This window comes from Pseudonaja textilis, chromosome 1, assembly GCF_049901715.1.
Source record: "Pseudonaja textilis isolate UNSWEBS1 chromosome 1, rPseTex1.2, whole genome shotgun sequence".
Lineage (NCBI taxonomy): Eukaryota > Metazoa > Chordata > Lepidosauria > Squamata > Elapidae > Pseudonaja > Pseudonaja textilis.
In genome coordinates, this window is record NC_141990.1 from 73187402 (window position 1) to 73208233 (window position 20832).

Below are 20832 nucleotides of genomic sequence, written 5' to 3' on the forward strand. Positions count from 1 at the left end.
CTAACGTGCCATATGCTACCATTGCAAGGGGGAGGAAAGAGTGCTTGGATTTACTTGGGCCTCAGATGGTTCTCCCCTTCCCCAAATTATGTATAACCACCTCCAAACAAACATATATTTTTAGAACAGACATTCACCAAGCTACTCACTCACTCCTGGGTCCCTACGTGCAGGAGAAGAACAGGCAGAGCTAGGACGTGGAGTTAAACATGTCATCAGTTTAGAGTCCTTAAATTGCCACAAAGAATTCATGTCCAGCCCCCCCGGCACTGATTCAAATTTGAACTTTAGTTGACTGGATTCTTGAGTATAGGCTTGAACTATACATCTTTCTGAACTGCGCATGGGCCTGATCTGTTTTGCTCTTGACAACAGGTGACCGACAACTTTTTCTGTATTAATTAGTTTGCACACATTTTGGGCAGTGTGCCAGAAGCCTAAAGAAAACCCAGTTTTATCACAAGCATGCAAACTGGATGAGATCACCTGAAACAACTGCACTACCAATGCACTAGAAATTCTTGAACTCACAAATACACAATCAGTTAAAATAGCACACAATCTGAAAAAAAGAATAGGAATACAGAATTTCAGAAGAAGTATCTGGGCTCTGCAAGGAGGAAAAAACCAACAAATCTTGACAAAAGCAGCGAGAAAACTCGATATAGCTGTATATCAACCATGCTTGTTAATTAAATATTTTTTTCAATGTAAACTAGAGAAACTAGATAAAATGCAAGGTATAGTAATGGTACAGTAATTATTCCAGAATTCTACATGATATGCTTCTAATTTATTGAATCCAAATCCAGTAAATTTGAGGTATACTGCTTATAAAGGTCTTCTAGATCAGTTCAGTATTTTATTACCAGATTAGCCAAATGAATCGTTCTGAGTAGTCAGTTTGATCTAAAATCAGTTCGAAATCAGAAAGGGCTTGTTTGAAGCTACCCTTATAGGCAGATTGCAGGGAGATGACCTGGAGGATTTATTTTCAAGTTCCTATTTTAAAGTGAACAAAGTAAGTGATATGAAAACTGTGACCACAGTTGACAGTAAGCATTAACTATTTGTTATCAATATTCAACATGACATTTAAATTTGATTTATATAGCCTTAGGAAGGTTTGTCCAAGACATACTCTTTTGCCATTTGTTCATTAATCCGTGAGCTGAAAACTTTTCTTTCCTCCAATTGTTTTGCTTTTGTGTTTCTAATAAGAATGTTACAATACTTCATTAACAAAGAAGGCTACAGAATTTGCTTCCCTTCCCCTTGGTTACAAAGGCCCACGGTGTTTTCATTACAGAATTGCAATACAAACCCATCTACTGCTCTTAGCTGGGAAGGTCTGTTCCCTTATCTAGCCTGTCCACTCTGCCATCCCTCACCACCAGTAGAAATGCAAATCCAAACAAAGACCACCCAGCTGTACTTGCTTTGCGGCACACTGCCACTTGGAATTGAGCAAGGCTGGGAACTTTGGGCCAGTGTACACTGAGACCAAGAGAAAAAGAAGAATAGGCATTTTGCAGATGTTGCAATTAACACACCACGCAATTGCACACATCAGTTGGAAAGAGCCAGATACCAACCCTGCTTCTCACGTGTGAAGTTCAGTAAATGAGATCAGATTCAGGCAAACAAGTTGACAGCAAGTACCAGGCATGCTTTTTCTCCTTGGCACAAAGGGGCCCTTCAGTCCAAACATCAATCAGTCAAGTATCTCTTTGATGTTTGGGTGTTTTTGTCTTTTTGGCATTCATATCTGCCTCTTGCCCTTGTTTCTCTTTTACCACAGGGATGGGAACCTGTGATCCTGCAAGATATTGCTGAGTGATAGCTCCCTGCATCCTGCACCATCAGAGAAACTGGCTGGGAGGAAATGTGGAAAATTGCAATCTAGCTGCATTTCAATGGTTCCCCTCGGTTTTCTCTTCTACTGTTTGTTTTGCTGATGTCCATTGATGCTGCCCATGGTGAAAAGGAGATTCATTTCAGGTCCTGTGGAAATTATTACTATGTTCTTGACCCATGACCATGATTTAATACTCACAAGGCATCTTTCAGTCTTAGGGGCTTATATTCACATTCTCCCAGCTTCAACACAAACATTCTTCTGGAAATAGATTTTTTTAATGCCAAATCCTCGCATTGCTTCATCTCATTGCCAGCCCATCACTACAGCAGCTTCAAATCTTTTTTCCCCCCAACTTTCAAGAACAATTTTAATGAACCCAGAGGAAGAATGCCGCAGGCTCACACTTTACATTGTATACAATTTTTTTCTTTTTTAAAAAAATTGCTAGTCAAACATCTCAAGAACAAAATGGGCCTGGCTAGAGACCCTTACAGGAACCAGGCAAACTGAAACATCGAAACTGAGCAGAGGGTCCTTCCCCCAAGTGCCGAGTCAGCAAAAGCTCAAAAGTAACTGGCAAGGGCTTATCACATCCATGAAGACAGGTACGGATTATGTATGTATATAAAAAACAGATTCAACTTTGAGCAAACGGGTAGTAGGAACATCAACCCTTGCATCCCAATACCGAAATAGGCCATTATGGTGAAGTTTCTCACATCTGCTATTTATACTCCTATTGTACATGAGAATATATATAAATATATATATATACATACATACATACATACATACATACATATGGTATTCGGCTTTGTTCGGGTATTTTCCCATGTCATTATAGTTGTGCTTTTAAAGTTGTAGCAACGTTTCGGCAGAATCTAGCCACTATAGAAAACCCCAGCCACAGAATTATCAGAGAAGCCACAGAGATTGACAAAAGACCTGAAAGCTTGAATAGAAGAGATGATTCCACCATACTGTCAATTATTTGGAAGCCTGCACTCACAAACAAAAAAATCTCCACACCACTAGCCAGGCAAACACCTGGGCACAAACAGATCCCCCCTGATACCTCTAGCTCACACACACCCCAACCAGGTACCCAGATGAAACCTAGCTTCCTAACAAATGCCGTCCATTTACTCGGAGCCAAGCTGCACTAAAAGCCTCCAATATAGGAACACAATGTTGCCAGCCAATCAAGACACACAAAAAAGCCACAAAACAGACAGAAGATATTAGAAACACCAATCAAGCAGAACACAGCAAACTCCAAGACCAATAAACATACCAAGACTCCCAACCAATCAGGATGAAGAAAAAACCATTCTGGCACAGCAGTAGGCTAGCCCCAAATTTAAAACTGAAACAACTGTAAAACTCTGACTCACAGACGAACACAATACAGAAGCCTGATGATGGCAGATAAGATTCTGCCGAAACATTGCTACAACTTTAAAAGCACAACTACAATGACGTGGGAAAATACCCGAACAAAGCTGAATGCCACACACACACACACACACACACACACACATATATATAAATACAGCAGCTTCAAGTCTTATTTCACTGTTACAGTTTTCCCTATTTCTTGACACATTTTTGTCATGAAAAAATAATATTTCTTCAACAATAGAACAAGACAGGACAAAAACCTGGAAGACCCCACTAGTTATGTTGTTCCCTTGTTAGAAATATCCATTTATTTATCTGATTGTTTTATATTCTTTAGCCAGTTGCTTATCCAAAAGAGGACTTACTCTTTATTCCATAGCTATTAAGTATCATTCATTCATTCATTTATTCATTCATTCATTCATTCACTAAAACACTTGTAAGGTTGCCCAATTATCACATGGTGATTCTGGGCAGCTTAAAAGAAATTTTTGGTGAGAGAATTTATCAAAGGCTTTTTGAAAGTCTAAGCAGGTAATATCCAATGGCTCATTTTTACCTACATGCTTATTAACACCTGGAAAAAAACCTCTAGTAGGTTAGTTAGACATGATTTTCCCTTACTAAAACCATGTTGAGTATTCTTGAGCAAGGCTTGCATCTCCATCAATCGATAAAAGCTGGCCTATTTTTACTCAGTGTTACTGCTTAACATCCACTGATGATACTGTTTTATTAGACAGCCAGACGTTAAATCAAGGTTTGTTTTCTAAACACACATGTAAGTGCACATTTATGTATATTATATAAATGTGCACTTACACGTGTATTTATTCTTGTAATAAGAAAGGTTAAAAATGCAGTTATATATGAAAATGATTCCATATATTAGTTTTCTGAACCGATCAAAATAACATCCTGTAAAAAGGAAATGAAATTTATTAGGAAAGCAGTTGGATATGTTTTAATCTACCCTAAAAGCACGAGGGATTTGCTCAGGCATTTTCACAATATTCTTCATCAGGGAAATTGTGTTTTTTCTAACAGGCACTACAGCTGTACGTCAGCAATTTGTGGGTTTCCTCATTGCTTCTCCATGATTGTGTCATGTCATCTTTACTTGTATCATCCCCCACTGCAGCTTAGATGCCTTTTGGAAAGCTATGACATTTTCTTAACCCTAGAGGGGAATTCAATAAATCCTTCAGAGCCGATGCTTTCCAGAAATGCTTTAAACTACTCAGAGGGGATTGTTGAGTAATTTTAGCAGCCATTTTATAATGCAATAAGTGGCTAGGTATACATTTGAAAGATCCAGGTACTTGTTTTCAGGACAGTATGACATTCCTGAAGGTCTTTGTAAAGCCATTCACTGATGGAAATCCGGCTTCATCTACCAAGGTCCCTTCCCTACCAACTAGCTTTTCTACCTGCCCCACCCCATTCTTTCAAAAAGTGGTTTGAAACTGAATTACATTTTCTTTACAAATTTCTGCCAACTTTGAAATGCAGGAGGCACTCCAAGGCTAAGCCAATCAGCCCACATCCACTCTGTCTAGTCACCAACATGAGAGTGCAAAGAATGAGCTGAGCTACCACATCATGGAGTAATTTTTTAAAAAAAAAAACTCTTCACCTACATTGGGCACAAAAAAGATATACTCTAAATTGACCCAGTATGAGTTTAGTATAATTAAACCATGTATAATTATGTATAAACCATGTATAACAGACTGGATTTTATCATAGATTTTCTATGTCATTTATTATTTTATTATAGAAATTATAATTGTATGTTTATTGAGTGTTTTTACTGTTCTGGTCTCTGGTCTATGACTGTAATAAAATGCATTCAATCATTCATTATGGGTATTTGTAGGTGCTGATCAGATGGTTTGTAAAATTAATCTGAGACTGCTATAGGAGAGTTGTATGTATTGGAAGGACAGTTGTAAAAAAATGCAAACAAAAGCATCAAAATGCCACAAAATCGCCCTGCCTTCTATGAGAACTTTCTTCTTTTTCATTAAAAAGTCCCTGTGACTTGCAAAATTAAAATGACAGCATGTCAATAATGTTGCCATCAGTGACAAGAAAAAAAAAAGAGCGGTGATTGACTTCTGATTTTCTTCAGTACAGGTACAAATATACAGTGAAATAACATTCTAAGTTAAAACAAAACATAAAGACATCATATAAAAATATAAAGATTAAACAATCAAAATAACATTAAAATTATATACAGTAGTATCTTGGTACTCATCATTAATTGGTTGTGGGAAATGCAATGAGTACCAAAAATGATGAGTACCAAGCATATTTTTTTCCATAAGGAAAAATGATCACAAGGTAGCCAACACCTAGCTTATGAGTTGAGTAGCAAACAATGAGTAATGGGTTGAAATTTTCATGTTAAAATTCATTGAGTAACAAATTTGATGAATTTTAAAGGAGTCAAGTACCAACATATCACTGTAATCAAAAATCTCTTACTTCATATTTAAGCTTACACAAAAGTATAAAATATATAGTACATGTCTAATAATAAGAATAAGGATACACAATGTTTCTATAATCACAAATCTAATTGTCAAATCCTAAAATCAAAACTTTATTTTTATCTTTCTCAAGAAAAAAGTCCAATAATAGTCTCCAAATAGAAACAAAACTAGATAGGCTTTTGTCTTTCATCAAAGTAGTCAGTTTTGCCAACTCTATCAGTTCCATTAATTTCAAAATCCACTCTTCACTTGTGGATTTTGAGTATCCTCTCCCTTCTATGCATATAAAAGTCTTGCTGCCATTGTCATTTATATTATATATAGAAACAAAATCCCACATTTTCTCTATGTCTGCTTATCAATGATACTTAAGGAAAAACGTTGTTTCAATTTTGCATCATTTTAAATATTTTCTGTATCAAACAGTACAATGTTATGCAGTAAGAATATTGTGTATCCCAGTAGTAAACATTTTAGTTAGATTCAAATTGACAGGCTGAGAATATAAAGAGAGAGAGAGAGAGATGCTGTTCTGTTTTGCATGTCTTGGATACCGCAAAATTGCTGGATAAATAACAACACCCACTGTAGTCATGGATCTCTGGTGGAAAATATTGGAGCTTCTAATTATATACCTTCTCCCCTTCATACGATGAAAATGTTTTATAACTTATTTATTTAACTTCTGTAATGACACTGCAATTCCAAGCACTAGTATCTTCATGTACAAAGAGAGGTAGAATTGAAACAGCATCAGTAAATATCAAGAGAACAAGTTCTCTTGGAGAATATTCACAATCAGCATTTCTATTCTGGGATTAAGCCTTATCTGGACATCTTGGGAGTTATCTGAGAGATTTTTAAAAATATATTATGCTAACATGTAGCAGCTCTGAATCATACAATAAAATTTCAATGAACTTACTTAGTTTGCAAATTCTGTTCTGCAGCCAACGTTTTTAAAGGCCTTTTTCAGTGTTGTTATGCAATTTATTCTTTGCAGAACTCACAATTCAACATCTATTGAACTATGAAGCAACCTGGAACAAAACTTGATTTTTTTTACTTGAACACTTACAATATTAATCACAATTTTTGCACTGAACACAAACAATATATTACTGGGTAGTTTGAATCTTCTCATCTTTGCCTCCGTGAGTTTTTCTTAGAGTCAATCCTTAAGGTTTATTACATATTAGCTACTACCTAAAATGAAATGAAGCTATGTTCCATTTGGCCACTCAGTTTTGTTTGTGGATTTTATCTTTTTTTTTCTTGGCATATCTTTATTAAGATATAAAATTAATCCAAACAAACCAATTAACTCCATATAGTTAAGAGCCACTTGTCACAGACCAAAGTATAAGGGTAAAAATGAACATTTAAAGATATGTGTTCTTCTGAATCTAGATCATCCAAGCATTTCCAAGAGGAATTGTAGGATTCAAGAGTTGCTGGGCACTAAAAAGTGTTAATTTAAATTTAAATGAAGTAAGATATTATCCAAGTCCTTTGGGAATCTGCAGTGGGATTTATTCAGTCATAACCAGGAAATTTCTCTTGACATGTAGCCTGCAATTACTTCCAAGCAATTTTAAATGACTGGTTCTTGTCCTGCCTTCTGGAGCAATAGAGAATAAGTACACTTCCTCTTCGACAAAAAACTTCTCCAGTCATTTAAAGACTGCCATTACATCTTCTTGCAGTTTTCTCTTCTAAATATTTGTAGTACCTTTATCTGTTCCTCATATGATTTGGTTTCCAGTCCTTTCACTTTGCTGATAGCCCTCTTCTGAACTTCCACTTGTTGTTGTCCTTTTTGGACTGTGATACAGTATGCCCGGTGCAGTCTCACTAGAGCAGAGTCAGGAAGAACAATTACTTCCCTCTGCATTGTTAATGCCCCCAGTATAGCATTTGCTCTTGGTTCATTTTTACTCAACACTGGTGCCATCTAGATATGCTGGATTACAGGCTTCCAAAGGAAGCGTAGCAAACTGAAGTCAGATTCACGAGGGCAAAGCTAGTGACTGAAGTAGAAAGAGGGGGCTGGTGAAAGAACTAGTTCCCCAAACTCATCTCTGGATTAAGGAGAGGATCTGGGATCACCCACAGTGCCTCATGCCATACAGCATTGGTCTCCGGAAGGTTTATAGCTGTGGGAAGTGGGAGAGTCAAGTTTTGCCAAAGCTGAGATGCCCAAGCCTTCAAGGAAACACTGGGTTTGCCCACTTCCTTTTTACTTTCACTGCAATTGCCTTGCAAATTGTCTTCAGAAAGATGGTGTTTTTCAGGGGTGGGATTCAAATTTTTTAACAGCCGGTTCTGTGGGCATAGCTTAGGTGGTAGGCATGGCTTGGTGGTCATGTGACTAGGTGGACATGGTTTGGTGGTCATGTTATTGGCTGGGTGTGGCCAACTCAATATCACTCACATTGAGGCACGCATCTCCTCGCCTGGCCTCTCATGACTGTGGGGATATTGCAAGAGTCGTAAGTGTGAAAAATGGTCATAAGTCACTTTTTTCAGTGCCATTGTAACTTTGAATGGTCACTCCACACAAGCAAAGTACCAGCAAAGGAGGGGGGGAAAACTCCAGAAAAGCTCTGGAGACAGGAAGTCTAGTCCTGCCAAGAATATAATAAGGGTTAACAGAGAAGCAGTTTCTGTAAGCAACACCAGAATGTTTCCTTCCTTACAGGATTAGGCCAGTAATTTCTTCTAACAACCGGTTCTCCGAACTGCTTAGAATGTTAACCGGTTCTAGCGAATAGGTGCGAACTAGTAGAATCCCACCCCTGGTGTTTTTCCTTCAATGTTCAGTGAAAGTCATTTCACGTTAGCTAAAAAATTCTTTGTTATTTGGAAATAAAGAACAAAAGAACAATTAAACTATAGATTTGGGGATGTCTTTAAACAGATTGAAGCCAGGTAGGTTGTGGATTAGAGAAAAACTTAAGAGAAGGCCCTGAAAAAGGTTTACTAGGGACAACCAGAAAGAACTAAAGATTATAACTAAAGGAGAGGACCTACAGATAGTCTTTGACTTATGGCCGAACTAGTACTAGAATTTATGTTGCCAAGCAAGGCAGTTGTTAAGGGAGTCATGTCCAATTTTACAATGATTATTAAGCAAATCACTGCAGTTATTATGTGACTCAAGCAGTCTTTAAGTCTCTGTTGACTTTGCTTGTTGAAAGCCAGCTAGGAAGGTTACAAATGATGATCACATGACGCTGGAACACTGCAACCATCATAAATGCCTACCAACTGCCAAGCACTTGAATCATGCTCAGGTGACCACAGAGATGTTTTATTTTTTTTAATTTTTTTATTATTTATTTTTGTCAATTGCTTACAAGATAATAGGTATAAGTAAAAACATAGTTATGAATACATGGATACATATAAGAAAAATAAAAAGAAAAGAAAAGAAACAATGGGACAGGGACGGTAGGCACATTGGTGCGCTTATGCATGCCCCCTACAGATCTCTTAGGAAAGGGGTGAGGTCAATAGTAGATGGTCATATATGTGAGGACTGGCCGTAAGTCATTTTTTCAGTATCATTGTAACTTCAAACAGTTGTTAAACAAAATATCGTAAGTTGAGGATTTCCTGTACTAATACAAAATGGAAAACAAAATATTTTAACTGTGGAAGAATTCCGGAATAATTGGCTATAATGTTCTTCGAACTTTCTTTCCAAGTTTTCCTTTGCTATAAAAATGGATTTAAAAGAGAAGATAGAAGAGGCTATTTTGGATATGGATTTAAATTGGACAGGATACAATGATATTGACAAAGTGCTTTACAGGATTTACAAATGAAACCAGTTGATGTTTTAAAGTAGGTAAAGGTAAAGGTTTCCCTTTCAGTTGTATCTGACTCTAGGATGCTTTTTTTGGCTGAGGGAGCCAGCATTGTCCGAAGTCATTTTCTGTGGTCATGCAACCAGAATGGCTATATCCCAGGGGCACACTGAATGTTGTTACTTTCCCACTGAAGTGGTACTTATTAACCTACCCACATTTGCATGCTTTTGAACTACGAGGTAGGCAGGATCTGAGGCAGGAACAGGAGCTCACCCCATTGCAACTGATAAATTCAGCATCTTTAACTGCTGAGCCATTTAAAGGGAACACACAAAAACAAAAATCAGAAGAGTGACTTGAATGTGTGGATTTCCACTCAGAAGAATAACTTGGACAACTTTCTTTTTTGGACTAACAAAAGAGCTGGCTTATTTGACGAAGGTTTTTTTTCTAGCAGCTTTAATGTTTTTTTTTTCTTGACCAGGGCTGAATGATGAAGCTTGAAAGATTTGTGTATAGATAAAATATTAGCAGAATATATTATTTTGCTTCCAGAGAAAGCGAAAGACAAAGTACTTGAATTTGAGAAAAGTGTTAAACTTATGAAGCAGTTTCTCAGATGAGATGAAGAAAAGATAATAAGAAATAGAAATTAATTGGTGGGACATTATTTGATGGGATTGTGATGACCCAGGGTGGGATACAAAATAAACACAGTCACAAAAAACAGGTGAAGCCCCTTTTATTCCTTCACTTTGCTTCCAAGCTCCAGTTTTTTGACTGAAGACAAAAGACTCCCACACAAGCAGTTACAAGAAGGAAGAAATGCCATTTAAATTATAAAGAGTAAAAAGCAACACAAACCAGACAAGATAAAGGCTTGAAGACATCCACAGATATCAGCGCACACACTGGGAAGGACACCAAACTCAGAAAGGAACAACAAACTAGAGATATTTCCATGCTTTGTTTCCAGCACTAGCCCATATGCATGTCCGTCCTCTTATCCAGCTGCAGCCCATGAAGAGGATCGAGGCCCTCTCCTCCCCAGTGGACCACGTCTCTCCCTTATCCTCTCCTCCCTGCATGCCCTAGGATGGAGAGGGAATGGGCCTGGGTCCTCCTCTGACTGCCCAGACAGCCTCTGCCCTTCCCCAGCCTCCTCCACAACTCCAGAGCCACACTTCCACTCCCTGTCAGCTGTTCCTCCTCTCCCTCAGAGTCAGTCTCCACCAGGGGCATGACAGGATTAAATTTCAATATGTTGTTTCTTCTGGTAGCTCTTAAATAGAATCTTTTCTCATTAACTATGAATCATAAGGCTTTAAATTTGTTTATAGATAAGATATGATCTGTTAAGCTGTTGGAAGAAATGTTTTTGCATTTTTAAAGAAAATAACAAAATAATAAATAACAAAATAAAGAGCTACAGTAGCACAATGGTTAGAATGCAATACTGCAGGCTACTTCTGCTGACTGCTGGCTGGCTGCAATTTGGCAGTTCAAATCTCAACCAGGCTGAAGGTTTATTCAAGCCTTCCATCCTTCCGAGGTCGGTAAAATGAGGAACCAGATTGTTGGGGGCAATAGGCTGGCTCTGTAAATCACTTAGAGCACTGTGAAGCTGTATATAAGTCTAAATGCTATGCTATGCTATAATAAAAGAGTTGGAAGGGAACTTGGAGGTAGGTCTTTTAGTCCACGCACAAGAGACCCTATACCATTCCAGACAAGTGGTTGTCCAATCTCTTCTTAAAAACTTCCAATGATAAGAGCATCCACAATTTCTGAAGGCAAGGCATTCCTCTGAGTAATTGTTCTCACTGTCAGGAAATTTCTCCTTAATTCTAGGACTGCTTCTCTCCTTGATTACTTTCCATCCATTGCTTCTTATCCTCCCTTCAGGTGCTTTATAAAATAGGTTATCTCCTCTTCTTTGTGGCAGCCCATCAAATATTGGAACATAGACATCATGTCACCCTTAGTTCTTTTTTGCACTAGATTAGACAAACCGAATTCCTGCATCTGTTATTTGTATGTTTTAGCCTCTACCCCTCTAATCATCCTTGTTATTCTTTTCTGCATTCTTTCCAGAATCTCAACATCTTTTTTATAATATGTTGGCGAAAACAGGTAAGTATTCTAAGCGTGGTCTTACTAAGACTTTACAGAGCGATACTAATACTTCACATGATCTTGATTCTATGCCTCTGTTAATGCAACCTAGGATTGTGTTGGCTTTTTTGGCTGCTGACACACATTGCTGGAATAGTAAATGATAAGTTACTGTATAAAGTAAATGAAAGAAATATGAAATTGATTTACTTATTTAAGATATAAGTGTGGATGTACATAGATAAAAAGATGAGATAGGTTATAGATAAATGATTTCTTAGTGATGATATTGGGTTATACAATTATTGATTGATAGTATGAGTTATTATGTAATATAATTATATTAGCGTTTAGGAAATGGATGCACAAAAAAAAGTGGTAAACCAACCGATACACTGTTTGTAAATTTATGAAGAAGGATGATGTTTTTATGTTTTATGATGTATGTCTTATGTTGTTTTGTTTGTTGTTAAAATAAAAAACTTTTAAAAAAAGATGAGATAGGGATGAAGAGATAATCATTGAATCATTGAAATGTTAAGGAAAATAAGTTCCTGAAATAGTTTGTACCTATCTTTAAGAAGGAGCAAGTCATTTCTTTATATATTTTTCCTTTTGTGTATTTTTCTTCCTTTCCCCTTTTTTTCCCTGCACTTTTTTCCTATTTGAATTTTTCTTAGTTTATATTACTTTTTTATCTTTATATTTGTAAACCTCAATTAAAAAAATATTATTAGATATGCTGGGGCATCACCTTCATTCTAAACTCCCCACATAAGGACAGGAAAACTTTTGCCCCTAATAAGTAAATGGGGCTGCTTGCATTTGAAGCATTTTTCCTTTCTCTTTATCTATTCCCTTATCTGACAGGCAACTGTGTTCATTTTCCTAATGCCAGATCATGAGATCCGTGGCATATCCTCTATAAAGCTAAGTGTTTTGAAGTGCTGGAAGACAAAACCACTTATTTCATTACATTGATCCTTCTTTTTTAGAAGAAAAAAAGAAAAAAGAAAACTGTGTATCTGTTAAGATGAGCATCCAAGAATTTATTCAGCATTTCTTAGGAATTACATTTTTCGTACCTCTTCCATTTGCTCTGCATAAACAAAATAAAAGCACAGGTATCTCTCTCCATATGGCTTCTCTTCCATACTAGCAGGCTTGAAGACCTGCATTCCTATTGGTCCGGAAAAGTCGGGCCGTGATTGGACGAGATAAAGCACTTGTGATTGGTTCGTAAGAGGCTTGCCGCGATTGGATAAAACCAAGCGCGGCAAGCTCAAAAGTCTGTCATTGGCTGTCTAGCCGCGGCCAGCTCTATAAAAAGAGCTGCCACGGCTACGGTTGTTGTCTCAGAATCTGTTCGCTAAATAAAGAGCTGTTGTTCGCTACTCGTGCCTCGCCTCTCTATGGGACCCACTGACCAGACTTAACAGCTTCCATTAGAAGTGGAAATTAAGTTCATTAGCTTTTGCTATGAACTTGTCTTCTGTCCAATAAGTTCCCCATTCCATGCCTGATATCAGTTGTGCAACTATGATTTTAAGCAGGATCTAAGTACGAGTAATATTCACTCATCTAAGCTAATGAGGGAAAAAACTGCAAAATGGCCAGATTGTTATAGTGCATGAGGCAGACACCAGTTGCAACGAATATACAAAAACTCAAATAAAATAAGGATGAATTTGCTGACCTTCCATGATCCCCAAAACTACAGCACAAGGCACTGTCAATTGGCCAAGCTTGCACTGATCCTTACTGTGAGCCAAGATCTTCAAATTAAAAAGTTGGGAGTAATTTAGGAAGCCTGATGAACAGTGTTTTTTTAAAAAAAAAACAGGTAGAATGAGCTGAAACCAAACACTCAATGGAAGTGTGAAAAAGAGCTCCCATCTGAACCAAGACCCTGCATCAGATCCACACACATTTACCCAGGGACTCCCAACCCAAACTCAACATTGCTGGGTGTGACTTCTTAGACAGTTTCCATAGGGGAAAACTGACTTGTTATTGATGAAAATGCTCTTGCAATGTTATTTGTGGATTCTAGCAGCAGACATGAGTGCAGGGCTATTGACGATTAAAAGGCAGCACAAACATCAGAGTGATTGCCTAGCAAGTAGCAATTGCTGTGTTCATTGTCATTCTATTTTTACTTCTAGGAATGAGAAGAGGTGCTTTGAGAAACCATATCCCTGTTGTTAAACTAACTGGTTTAGCTTTGGGAACTATGGACCTGGCTTTACAGTAGGAGAGATCATTTATTGATTGAGTTGATTTGTTTGCTGCCCATCTTGCTTTGAGGTGACTCTGCGCAGCTTATAAACATTAAGAAATAATGAAACTATGAACCATAAATATTCCTAATCTTCTTCTTCCTAGCATATTCTCAGGGTCTGCTTTTTGGATCAAACAGCACTTTGCATGGCCAGTTGTGTCTCCAGGGCACAGGCCCGCAGCTTGCATATCTGTGTTGATGGTATCTTGCCATTTCTGTTTTGGATGCCCGTGACATCACCAGCCATTGACTTTTAGTTAGTAGGCAATCTTGGCCATGGTGGAAAGTGCTGCTCTCTGGACATGCCCATACCAGTAGACTTGGCCTTCTCTAATCTTCTCCATAATTGATGTCACACCAAAATGTTGTCAAATGGTGTCCTAATCCTATTTCTAATAATAGCAATAAATTACAATTAAATACACGGGGTGAAAGAAAGCAGGATATGCATGGGAGCTGGGGGGAAGATGGGATTTACTCTTAATCCATCAACCACCTCCAGCTTGATACACCCCCATTGGGACCACAAGCCTATTAATAGAGCCAAGTCTTCAGGCCCTTATGGAAGGTCAGATGGATGGCAAAGGATCTCACCTTAGGATTGGAGGGAGGATATTCCAAAAGTCAGAAAAGGCTCTTCTCCTGGACCTCACCAGCCAAAATTATTTGATTGACAGAATCCACAACATGTGTGTTTTGTAACATGTTACTCAGCTCTGCCTCAGGTGAACAGGGATGACGTTGACCCTTGGATGAAAGTAAAAGCGGAAAGACATTTGAATTTGAAAAGGGCAATTTTTTATTTGACTTGATTTGGTTTGGTTTGGTTTGGTTTGGTTTGATTTGATTTGGTTTGAATGTGGATCACTCAGCACATTTCCTCATATCAGCCGACGGAGCAATTTGCAACAATGATTGCTTCTGGATTTACTCACATCTGGCCATATTTTAAATGTTGTATTCTTGGGAGTCAGAGCAAGGAATAAAGGAACAGAAGCTTTAGTGATGACAAATAGAGATTAGCTCAAAAGTTTAGTCATCTCTTGGATCATAACAGACTCTGCATTAAGGGAAACAAGAAGAAACACAAGAGTCAAGAGTTTCTGGAGGAGGAATTTGTAACCCTACTAAAATTAATCCACCAAGGAGTACTTTCTTATCTAATCTCCGGCTCTGAGGTTAGTTTAGACTCTAGAGGATGCCAGCTTCATAATACCTTGCACATACATGAATAAAGAATACTTCAAAAAAAAAAAAAAAACACCAGCAAGCAGAATAACTCCTTCCATTATGACAGGCAATGGCAATTAATTCTTCTGTCCCTGCATGCCTTTAACAGCAAAGATTCTCATAGGATAATACACTGGAGGCAAGAATACATTATTCCCTGTTGGAATTTCTGTTTGGAATTTCCCAGTTTGGAATTTTTCCTATGGTCTGTTATTCCTGAATCCAACCTCCAACCATAGGTTTGGTTCTTCTTGATATCCCTCTTGTTTCGGCTTTATAGGCTTGCAAACCTACCTGTATTGTTCATGAGTTATGGCTGTTTTGGTGAATGACTCATTTGGCCGGGATTCATGCTACCCTCTGAACACGATTTGTTTAACTTGTGGTTTGTTAGACAAGACACAAATGGCTGGGTTCACACATAACTCTAACCACCCAAACCTTGCTTGCAGTTCGCAATAGCTGAATTCAGAAAATATCATAAGCCAGGGGTGTCAAACTCATGTCGTCACGGCAACGTCACATGATGTATCAGGACTCTTTTCTGCTTTGCTAAACCGGGCAGAGGTGTGGCCAGTGCATCCGGCCCATGGGCCATGAGTTTGACAGCCCTGCCCTAAGTCAACATCATGGAAAGTGCATTACAGTTTGCAGCACTTTGTCATACAATGTGTAATAGGAACTCATTATTACAAGCTATATGGATGGCTACTATTTTCAGAAGCTTATCGGGAGGGGACAGGAGAAATTGATGGAAGTCCATCACAGACTGCTGATCTTGAAGCTTCTGTATTATGTCCATGATTCCCAAGAGCATGTGAAAAACAATCGCAGAGATTACAGAAACATTTGGCTGGCCGTGCAAGAAACAAAAGTCCAAGTTAAAATGTGCCTTAGCCTAATTCAGCAAGTCTATTCTTATGCTTTTATGTGAACCCAGCCAATTAGTACATAAGGCTCTGCTTAATGCTTTATAAAATGTTGCAAAATCATCTTCTACACATACCTCCTTAACTTAAACTATCCTTGCACTGGCTGTAATTCTCCAAACGAAGCTTTCTTTTAAAGATTGAACTGCTGAACAAGAATAGAAATTGATCAATGGACTCAACTTTTATATAAGCTTTATATTATTGCTTCTTTTCAACCAATTTGCAGAATACACACATCCCAGAAACTACTGGCTTATCTAGAAAGCTGCAGCAATGAAAAGGAGAAAAAAAAATACAGAGAGATGAATCTCATAGATCACTACTTTTGCTCTTTCCTCTCTGCTTCCACAAGCGTTACTGTATTTTAAATGAAAACTCCCTGAGATTAAAGCTGCTGAAACTTCCTGTAATCACTTTTTCTGCTGGATTTATTTAGCCTAGACATGTTCCTTTTGTGGAGAGTAATAAACTTCCTCCCTCCCTCTCTTCTTCCCCTCTAGGAGATGGCATAAGAAAAAGGGGGTTGTTTCGGCTGCCAAATCAACACTTCAGAAGTAACAAACACAGTGGAATGAGGCTGAACGAACTGATCTGAGCATAGAGTAGGCTTGTTCTGGGTGAAGAGAAAAAAAAATTACCCTAGTGGTACAAAACAATTACATAAACCTCTTTGTTTAAGAAAAGTCCTCATTCAGTTAACTGCAACATCAACAGATAATTTGAAGATAGATGCCAACAAGTGATCTCTCCCAGATAAAGCTTTCATGCTATCTTGGATTAATCTTGTGTTCTTAAATCAAGACAATCCATCCATTCAGCTATACATCTTCACTAAGTAAATTATCCCCTTTTTTCATACAAAAGGTAACCTCCTTTGCAAAAAATAATTTCCAAGTGGAAAAATTGCTCAAATTATCCTTGTGCCCATGAACCAGATATCTGGTCATTCTGTTGCATGGTAAAGAATTTGAATAGAATACCTTTATTGTCATTGCATTCAAAATACAATGAAATTTGAAAGCTACTCCAGCACAGTGGTCCAAACCCCACATCATAATCATACTACACAGTATTTATAAAGTAAAATAATTAAAATCATCATCATCATCCTATTCATCATAATCATCATAATCATAATCAAAACCTAGTCTAAAACCTATTTAAAACATATATTAAGTTAGATAGTTTAAAAATGCCACTTTATATACAGGACTAAATCACAAATGTACTGTTTGATTCAAGACAATTATTGCCTTGGAAAAGAAACTGTTTCTCAGTCTATTAGTCCTCATTTTAAGACACCTATAATGTCTCCCTGATGGTAACAATTCAAAATATGAATGACCAGGATGAGAACGGTCTGATTGAATTATTGAATATACCCTCTGGGTACCCAAATCGCAATTTTGTTAGATTCACAAGACCAGCTCATCATATGAGCCCATCCCTCAAATTTGAGGTTAATTACCACAGATTTTTGCCGTTGCAAAACCATTGCATTAACTGTCCCAGTTGATCAATAGAATAGAATAGAATAGGATAGAATAGAATAGAATAGAATAGAATAGAATAGAATAGAATAGAATAGAATAGAATAGAATAGAATAGAATACTTTATTGGCCAAGTGTGATTGGACACACAAGGAATTTGTCTTGGTGTAAATACTCTCAGTATACATAAAGAAAAAATACATTCTTTAAGAATCAAGAATCATAATGTACAACACTTAATGATAGTCATAGGGTACAATCAACAATCAAATCATACTAGGAAACAGTCAATATAAATTGTAAGAATACAAGCAACAAAGTTATAGTCCTACAATCACAAGTAGGAGGGGATGGGTGATAAGGGGTGATGAGAAGATTAACAGTAATAGTAGTGCACACTTTGTAAATAGTTGAACAGTGTTGAGGGAATTATTTGTTTAGCAGAGTGATGGCTTTTGGGAAAAAACTGTTCTGGTGTCTAGTTGTTCTGAAGTGCAGTGCTCTATAACATCGTTTTGAGGAAAGGAGTTGAAACAGTTTATGTCCAGGATGTGAGGGGTCTGTAAATATTTTCACAGCCCTCTTTTTGACTGGTGCAGTATACAGGTCCCTGATGGAAGGCAGGTTGGTAGAAATTGTTTTTTCTGCAGTCCTAATTACTCTCTGAAGTCTGTGTCTGTCCTGTTGGGTTGCAGAACGAAACCAGACAGTTATAGAGGTGCAGGTGATAGACTCAATAATTCCTCTGTAGAACTGTATCAGCAGCTCCTTGGGCAGTTTGAGCTTTCTGAGTTGGCGCAGAAAGAGCATTCTTTGTTGTGCTTTTTTGATGATGTTTTTAATGTTAGGTGTCCATTTTAGGTCATGTGATATAGTAGAACCTAGAAATTTGAAGGTCTCTACTGTTGATATTGTGTTGTCTAGTATTGTAAGAGTATGGGGGGTTCTTCTAAAGTCTACCACCATTTCTATGGTTTTGAATGTGTTCAGTGAATGAATTCAGTGAATTGGAATTCTAGGAGTGATGTTTGAACAACATCGTGTGTGTGTGTGTGTGTGTGTGTGTGTGTGGCCTTAAAATCCATGTTGACTCTTGCAACTGCCTGGACACCTCCTTGCAGTTTTCTTGACAAGTTCAGAAATGCTTTGCCATTGCTTACTTCCTTGGGCTGAGAGAAAGTGACTGGCCCAAGGACACCAATCTGGCTTTCTGTCTAAGGCCAAAACTAGAATTCACAGCCTCTCAGTTTCTAGCATAGTATCTTAACTGCTGCACCAAACTGAGTTCTCTGTTGTATGCTATTTACAATAACTTGAAATAAAACCCAAGCAAGATGTTCCTTGCTCTTGGCCCAGTGAGATACAAAAACAAAGAAAGGCAGGAATGGGGAATCACCAAGCTGTAGCTACAATTCACTAGAACCTGGTAAAGATAACTTTGTGTGGGTAGAAAAATATCCCTTGGATATTGAGATACTCCTTTTTGGGGGGCCACATATACATATAGCAATACATTCCAAACAATGGTACTTGCCCAGTGAGTTGATAGCCATGCTTATACCAAACCCACAGAAATATATAAGACCTAAATAGGAATGGTTTTCTTGTCTACCTGATTTCAATGGGTCTGCTCTAAGCACAATTAAAGCTGAATCCATGGCAGAGGTGATATTCAGCAGGTTCTGACCAGTTCTGGAGAGCTGGTAGTGGAAATTTTGAGTAGTTTGGAGAATCGGCAAATTTCACCTCTGACTGGAGATTTTACAGTATCCTTTCCCTGCCACACCCACAAAGCCATGCCCACAGAATCTGTAGTAAAAAAATTTCAATCCCACCACTTATCCATTGCAGTCTATTTCAAAAAACCGTGGTGTCTTTTGGCTTTCTTCAAAAAGGGGGTATAATTTCTGCCTTGCTATATGTTACTGTAGAAAAGATTGCATGTATAATCTCTCAAAAAGGTATGTGAAGTTCCTTACGTGAATGTCAGAAGACACCCCTTTCTCCTGTAGGAAGTTAGCACCCACCCCTCTCCTAGAAAAATGAAATATCCTAGGAAATATTAAAAAGGCAGAATATTTCCCTTAAAAAAGTGTAGAAACTCAGAAGCAGAAACTCACCTCAGAAGCAGAAGCTCACCCCCACCTTTGTTAATGGGTGGGCCATGAAGGCCTGGGCCAGAATATTTTACCTAACAAAGATCTCCAGGTAGAGCTGGAATAGGAATTGCCCAAAACCCTTTCATTACATCATCATCCAGCAAGGATCAACCAAGCCTGGCACTCAGGATAGCTTAAAGAATTGCCCCTGCTTGGCCCCATGGGAGTCTGACAACCAATCAGAATACAAGCTCCAATTCAAATCCCAACAGAGGGTATATAAGGGACTCTTAACATTTTAGCCCTTCCTTCTTTTCCTTCATCTTGAAGGATGTGATCATCCTTTTCACTTTGTAGCTCCAAGCCAGGTGGTCCTGTCCACCATTAAACCATCTTTCCAAACAGCCTCCATGTTTCCAGTGTCTTTTTCCCCACTTGGAACTGAACCCAGAAGGATAATTCCTCCAACACTCCCTTTTTTGAGTAATGTTTCTAATTTCGCTTCCCTGGGAGAAGCAACATCCAGCCTTAAATCCTAAAATATAGTGATTTGATTTGGTGATCTGAACAGCCAGGTACTTGAGAAAAAAAATACAGTCTGGCACTCAAAGGGCTAACAATAACATAAGTTTCATAGTCTGCCATCTACTGCAACGGTTGGAGAGAAAAAACATGCCCCGAGAGAAGAACACACATACCGTTCATTGTAGGGTAGGAAAATACAAGTAGCAAAAGGAGAAGAACATGAAATATCAATAGGACAGAGGTGGTATTCAGCAGGTTCTGACCAGTTCTGGAGAACCGGTAGTGGAAATTTTGAGTAGTTCAGAGAACCAGCAAATGACACCTCTGACTGGAGATTTTAGTATCCTTCCCCTGCCACGCCCACCAAGCCACTCCCACAGAACCGGTAGTAAAAAAAAATTGAATCCCACCACAGAGGTAGAATCCTTCTCAATTATGGACGTTCACCACGTATCAGGGCAGTTTAATGAAGCATCAATCAGAACATGTCTTGGAAGGGAAGCGCCAAATCAAAGTGCTGTCCTGGATCCACGCTGAAGATTGCTAATTCAGGAGAAGGCTTGCTAATTCAGTCCAAGATG

General features: G+C 38.1%; 1 long non-coding RNA gene across 1 annotated transcript in view; it reads right to left on the minus strand.

Moving 5' to 3' along the window:
* Positions 1–20832, minus strand: part of LOC113439311 (uncharacterized) — a 129922-nt gene that overhangs the window by 23485 nt on the left and 85605 nt on the right. Inside the window, exon 4 of the long non-coding RNA XR_015744471.1 lies at positions 14569–14721. This is a non-coding gene — a long non-coding RNA (uncharacterized LOC113439311). The remainder of the gene's footprint in view (positions 1–14568; positions 14722–20832) is intronic.